This window comes from Lepisma saccharinum, chromosome 26 (genome assembly GCF_977018435.1).
Source record: "Lepisma saccharinum chromosome 26, izLepSacc3.1, whole genome shotgun sequence".
Taxonomy (NCBI): Eukaryota; Metazoa; Arthropoda; class Insecta; order Zygentoma; family Lepismatidae; genus Lepisma; species Lepisma saccharinum.
In genome coordinates, this window is record NC_139254.1 from 28,911,845 (window position 1) to 28,919,743 (window position 7,899).

Consider the following 7,899-nt stretch of genomic DNA (forward strand, 5'->3'; position numbering starts at 1 on the left):
ACATCTCATACATCCAAATTGTTGCAGGTTGTCTTATCTTATAGAGGTTTGTTCTGAGTACAATTATATCTTATCAATTATGAACAGCTCTGCTGCATGTTGTGATGATGAATATCTAGTCCCTAAACCTAACAGAGCTGTGCAGTGATGTTGTTATTGGGAACAGGATTCAAATCCTACACAGATTTATGGATAGGAGTGAAGAATTAATTTTTGCCATGAAATTATATCTAGATACTCAATATCCCTGTGCAATAATGCTGTTATTGGGAACAGGATTCAAATCCTACACAGATACAGATTCTTGCTGAGCTTAATAGGTGATTGTCATGGAAGATACTCAATATTTCTGCTGTTATTAGGTACAAAATTCAATTACACAGACACAGATATAATATCTAGATAAATAATAATGCATACAGAACTGTGGTTTCTATAAATCTATACTCAATATCCCTATACCTGACAGCTGTGCGGTGATGCTGTTATTGGGAACAAGATTCAAATCCCACACAGAAACAGATTTTTGCTGGGCTTAGAACTATTATGGATAGGTGATTGCCATGAAATAATATCCCTATACCTGACAGAGCTGTGCAGTGATGCTGTTATTGGGAACAATTTTTAACAGAGCTGTGGTTTCCATAAATCTATACTCAATATCCCTATACCTGACAGAGCTGTGCTGTGATGCTGTTATTGGAACAGGATTCAAATATACAGATCCTTGCTAAACTTAGAACTATGCCATGAACAAAACTGTGCGGTGATATAATTATTGGGAACAAGCTTCAAATCCCCGCACAAATACAGATTCTTGCTGAGCTTAGAGTGAAGATACCAGTGATATAATTATTGGGAACAGGATTCAAATTTTGGAACTATTATGGATAGGTGATTACCATGAAGATACTGAATATTTTTGTTATTAGGTACAAGATTCAATTATACAGTTACAAAAATATTTATTAACAGAGCTGTGCGGTGATGTTGTTAATGGGAACAGGATTCAAATCCTACACAGATACAGAGCCTTGGAATTATTATGGATAGGTGATTGCCATGAAGATAGAAACTCAATATCCCTTTACATGACAGAGCTGTGCAATAATGTTATTATTGGGAATTGGAACTTAGGTACAAGATTCAATTACACAGATACAGACACGGAAATAATATCTAGATAATAATTTTTAACAGAGCTGTAGTTTCCATAAATTTATACTCAATATCCTATACCGTGCAGTGATGCTGTTATTGGGAACAAGCTTCAAATCTCACACAGATATAGAGCTTTGGAATTATTATAGATAGGTGATTGCCATGAGGATAGATATTAGACACAGACACAGAAATAATATTTATCAATAAATTTATAATATCCCTATACCTGACAAAACTATGCAGTGATGCTGTTATTGGGAACAGGATTCAAATCATGGATAGGTGATTGTCATGAGGATAGATATTAGATACAGACACAGAAATAATATTTTCCATAAATCTATACTCAATATCCCTATACCTGACAGAGCTGTGCGGTGATGTTGTTATTGGGAACAGGATTCAAATCATGGATAGGTGATTGTCATGAGGATAGATATTAGATACAGACACAGAAACAATATTTTCCATAAATCTATACTCAATATTCTTATACCTGACAGAGCTGTGCGGTGATGTTGTTATTGGGAACAGGATTCAAATCATGGATAGGTGATTGTCATGAGGATAGATATTAGATACAGACACAGAAATAATATTTTCCATCAATCTATACTCAATATCCTTATACCTGACAGAACTGTGTGGTTAATATTATTAGGAACAAGCTTTAAATCTTACACAGATATAGAGCGGAATTATTATGGATAGGTGATTGCCATGAGGATAGATACTCAATATCTCTGCTGTTATTGGACACAAACACAGAGAATGAAATAATATTTAATAACATAAATCTATACTCAATATCCCTATACCTAACAGAGCTGTGTAGTGATGCTGTTATTGGGAACAGGATTCAAATCATGGATAGGTGATTGCCATGAGGATAGATATTAGATATAGATATAGAAATAATATTTATCCATAAATCTATACTCGATATCCCTATATTTAATAGAGCTGTGTAGTGATGCTGTTATTGGGAACAGGATTCAAATCATGGATAGGTGATTGTCCTATACCTAACAAAGCTGTGCGGTGATATAATTATTGGGAACAGGATTCAAATCTTACACAGATACAGAGCGGAATTATTATGGATAGGTGATTGTCATGAAGATAGATATTAGACACAAACACAAACAGATACAGAGCCTTGCCGAGCTTGGAATTATTATAGATAGGTAATTGTCATAAAGAACACAGAGAATGAAATAATATCTAGTAAATACATTTTTGTAAATCTATACTCAATATCCTTTTGACAGAGCTGTGCGGTCATTGTTATTTTGAACAGGATTCAAATCATGGATAAGTGATTGCCATGAAGAGGTAAATAATATTTATCCATAAATCTATACTCAATATCCCTATACCTGACAGAGCTGTGCGGTGAAGCTGTTATTCAGAGGATTCAAATCCTACACAGATACAAATCCTTGCTGAGCTTAGAATTATTATAGATAGGTGTGTTATTGAGAACAGCATTCAAATCCTACACGGATACAAATCCTTGCTGTGCTTAGAATTATTATGGATAAGTGATTGTCATGAAGATAGATATCAGATACAAATTTTATAAATCTATACTTAATATCCCTATACCTGACAGAGCTGTGTGGTGATGCTGTTATTGGGAACAAGCTTTAATACTGAGCTTAGAATTATTATAGATAGGTGATTGCCATGAAGATAGATATTAGACACAAACACAGAGAATGAAATCATAAATCTATACTCAATATCCCTATACCTGACAGAGCTGTGTGGTGATGCTGTTATTGGGAACAAGCTTCAATGTTGAGCTTGGAATTATTATGGATAAGTGATTGCCATGAAGATAGATATTAGACACAAATTTTATAAATCTATACTCAATATCCCTATATCTTACAGAGCTGTGCGGTGATGCTGTTATTGGGAACAAGCTTTAATACTGAGCTTGGAATTATTATAGATAGGCATGAAGATAGATATTAGATACAGACACAGAAAATAAAATAATATTTAGTATTAATTCTATACTTAATATCCCTATCTCTAACAATTACAAATTCCACACAGATACAGAGCCTTGCTGAGCTTGGAATTATTATGGACAGGTGATTACTATGGAAATAACATCTAATAGAGCCTTGCTGATATTTCTACAGCATGGAACTGTTATGAATCCCTAACAGAGCTGTGTTGTGTAGGTACAAATCTCACACATAGATATAGAGCCTTGTTGATATTGTTATTGTCATAATCCCTATCTCTAACAGAGCTGTGTTGTGTAGGCTGCCTTGAAAATATTATTTACCCTTGCTGATATGTTATGGATAACATGTGAATAATACATACCCTAATAATCTGATTCTTATATTTTCCACCATTGTTCCTTTATAAACGTTTCAACATACGTTCCAGCAAAACTGGAACATATTTGACACCTGACAAACAAATAGGAACCCCTTGACTGATCAATGACTTCTTGGATTACAGTGTCATCTTTAATATTTCATATTAAATTTCATAGAAAGAAATTGTTTTAATAGGGCGCAAATAACTTTACGGGGCGCCATGGCATTCTCTTTAACCTTTTTGTTTACTATAGATCATTTGGCTACCAGGGCCGACTCCCGCTGCCCCATAGCTATGGCTCTGAACTTGGACTATAAGAATAGCAGATATTGCGAGCGAAGCGAGCAAGAACATTTTACGAAATGTATTGTTATTTGTATAAAATTTGAAATGGATGGGGGCTATTGCCCCTTGCAAGTCCCCTTGGCCGTATGTAAGAAAAATGCAAGGAACACGTAAAAACTAATTCCATCATGAGTATTCAATTGTCCTCCTATTTTTAGATTCTCCAAACTTGTTTTTTTACTTCAATGTTTGCTTCCCCTAGAATGGACTTCCGTCCAATGTCGGGGGGTCGGGACAATGCCCCATACCCCCTGTGGTTGCGGCACTGTTTGTGAGTGTCTCTTCATCAATTTCACGTCGTCAGTTATTGTTACCATTAGCTAGAAGTGTCAGAAAAGCAACGCTAAGTAACAAAAATCAAATATCAAATCCCTCTCTCTCTCACATGAATCAAAAATTTAAGCAGTTCCAAGTTCATAGCAACACATCCAAGAAAAACATCCGACACCTTTAGGTACCTTTAATACAAGACTCTCAAAATGTCACAACTCTTCTAGATACTGAAAATTGCGAAATCATTTTCCGAAGTCTGAATCTGGAAGGGAATTCTCCCCTTCCCCCAATCATGATATGACATTATATGGAATCCCACACACCCTAATAATTCACAAAATCAATAAGTGCCTTTGTTAAGTTGCTAGAGTAACACATTACATAATTGTAAAGATTATTGAGAATTTCAGGTAGGAATGTGTTCTGTATTTTTCACAGGTGGGGCAAAGCAGGCTCTCAGGGGGGGCAGTTGCCCCCTGCCCCCCTCTAGCTACTGGCCTGTTTTGCCCCCGATCCCGGTCCCTACTTTTCGGGATCGGGGGTAATAGCCCCCTTTTTCCGTCACTGTTGAAGTAGGTTAGGATTCATATTCATCTAAATTTCAAGAAACTAAATATTATTGAATTACTATCCTCGTCCTGGAAAAATCAGGGTGAAATATTTCCTGCTGCCTGAACAGTTTATATAGCAGAAAACAACCTGCAGTGTCATAATAAATTCTCCAGATCAATTTATCTTTCCAAGTACAAAATTATGTTACCAAAAGTAACCATCTGCGCTTCATTCAGTTATAATTGATGTCTGAAAATATATGAACTCTTAAATTGACTGAAAATATTTATAAATCACAATTGAATGAAATGAAATACTTTAAATATTACCTAAAAAATAATGTGTTGATCAATGTGTTAATGTGATAATGTGATAATGTGTTATAATATTGATAAAATATCGTCATTAATAGAGATTAATTGTAAAATACACAACTTGCTCATATTGTCCACATAAATTAGTAGTGTAAGTTGATTGTTTCTACGTCGTACTTGGTACGAGTCCTTTTTTATCCTCTTTTTTTATCAATTGAATATCAGTTTTTGACATATTTTGACAATTTTTTGTCGATGTTTTAGTGCAATTTTCAATTTTTCCCACCTCGTACTTGGTACGAATGCCACGATCTTACGTGATATAACTTAACCTATTCATTTTTTTTATTACGTGCTAAACTACACGAGAGCCTCTACGTGAGTAGTATAATTGGCTATAGGATAAGCACCACTTATAAGTGTAGGAAAGAAGAGGTTATTTGATTGAACAGCCCGATTTGCTTATACTTAAAACAATAGCAAGGGGGGCTTATACCCCAATTCTTCAGGTGTGATATGCTCTGATTTTTAAGAAATTCTGGATTCTAGTGTAGAAAGGATGAGCCCCCTCAGATTGATTTGCCCATACTTATAAAAGGCACTTCTGTGAGATTGTTGTCCATAAATTTGTTAAAAATATGCCCCTCTTGATATTTTTTTTGGCTATACTTAAAACTAAGCCACCCACACCCACATACATACCCATACCAACCCACACATATTTACTTCCGGTTTCAGTTCAATTGGATACCAGGTTCAATTTGCATATCTAATATTAAAACAATGTAATATGCAGAGCCCCTCTAGAATTGCTCTGTGACCCTCTCATTTTTACATCATATGTTTGCATGTTTCAAGTGATTCTCAGTATTTATGCTATTGAGATCAAAGTGATTAATGTGCACAATTCCCGAGTATTGAAGTTTTGCATGCAAAGCAAAATTGCATCAGCCAGGTAATTTTAATAAAAGCTCTCAGGAAATTCTCGTGAAAAATATGACACCTCGGGAATTTTCTGTAAAAAAGCCCTCGGGAATTTCTCGTAAAAACAAAATTCATGGGAAATTTCTGTTGTTTTTTTTCTTCTCGGCCCGGCTTAGGGTATATAAAGAGATTTTGCATTGCATCAGCCATTATTGTGAGAGTGGCTGAGGAGTACAGATGTGTTGTTACAGTGCTTCTCATGCTACAGGCCTGTTTGTTTTAATATAAAATATTTCTTATTATTCAATTTCTGATATATTGAACAAAAGGGCTTATATTTTGTATAAAAAATCTGATATTTGTTACATCCAGCTTGATTGTTGTAATCCACTCTTATTTAGAGTCAGACTTATATCTGTCCCAGCCTGTTATACAAAAATCAATACATAACACAGTGCTAGGTCATTGCCATTCTAGACATGCATGTCCGTGCAGGTATTTGCGGAAGGTCAGTGTGAATCAATATTTATTCTCTTTTTCCACTTGTAGGCTATTGGCTTTACAACCTGTCATAATAAGCATAGAGTTTTGATTTAAAACCCAAAAAATTTTATATAATAAACCGAGGATAAAAATTAATAATATTAACATATTAAATATACACACACACATACAAAGCACACTGCTGAACCCAACTGATATTTTTTATTAAGCATAGAATTTTGATTTGACCCCAAGAAATTTTATATAATAAAGCAACAACAAAAATGCCGAATCAAAAATATTGTAATCAATGCAATAAGAATATATCCAGCCCCAATTGGGCCAGACACCAAAGAAATTGTAACCCAAACAAATACAGAACTCCCACAAAAATATGCCCCAAATGTAATAGAAAATATAGCATGGAATATTTCACATATAAACATAAAGATACTTGCTCTGCACAGTCATCAACATTTCCAAACAAAATTGATTGGAAATATTTGTGTGATTGCCCTGTATAGCTTGGATTGCAAGGCTAAGTTTTGCAATTTTCTAGACCAGGAACTTGACCCTGTGCACCAGAAACAGGCCATAAGATGTTTATCTACAAATTATGCAAATATAATGGAGCATATAATATATTTTACAATTTTGATAACAGAAGATGATGAAAAATATAATATTGTTCCCCTATTACCCAGGCTGTGCTCAAATATTCAATATGAATATCTGATGATGTGCATGTATTTCCAGGATGACAATAAAACAATTACAGATGTGAGCAGGTGCGGGCAGCCCACTGTGCCCAATATTGAATCTGCAAAAATTTGTTGCACTGATGTGAAGAGCCTATTGAAAATTAAACTTGTTAGAATTGACAATGTTCGTATCACCGATAAGAATAATTATTATAAGATTACAGATATGTTTTCAGGTTTATTTTTTGTTTAGATTATGAAGTTGTTAGAGCATATAATCACAGAATATGTGGCAGATATTATTATAGTGATGGCCCATATGTTGCTGAGTACATATACAGGGACAAGACTGAAGTGTTTGTAACAGCAGAGCTTGAAAAATACAGAAACATAAAATCAATAAAACATCTCATACATCCAAATTGTTGCAGGTTGTCTTATCTTATAGAGGTTTGTTCTGAGTACAATTATATCTTATCAATTATGAACAGCTCTGCTGCATGTTGTGATGATGAATATCTAGTCCCTAAACCTAACAGAGCTGTGCAGTGATGTTGTTATTGGGAACAGGATTCAAATCCTACACAGATTTATGGATAGGAGTGAAGAATTAATTTTTGCCATGAAATTATATCTAGATACTCAATATCCCTGTGCAATAATGCTGTTATTGGGAACAGGATTCAAATCCTACACAGATACAGATTCTTGCTGAGCTTAATAGGTGATTGTCATGGAAGATACTCAATATTTCTGCTGTTATTAGGTACAAAATTCAATTACACAGACACAGATAT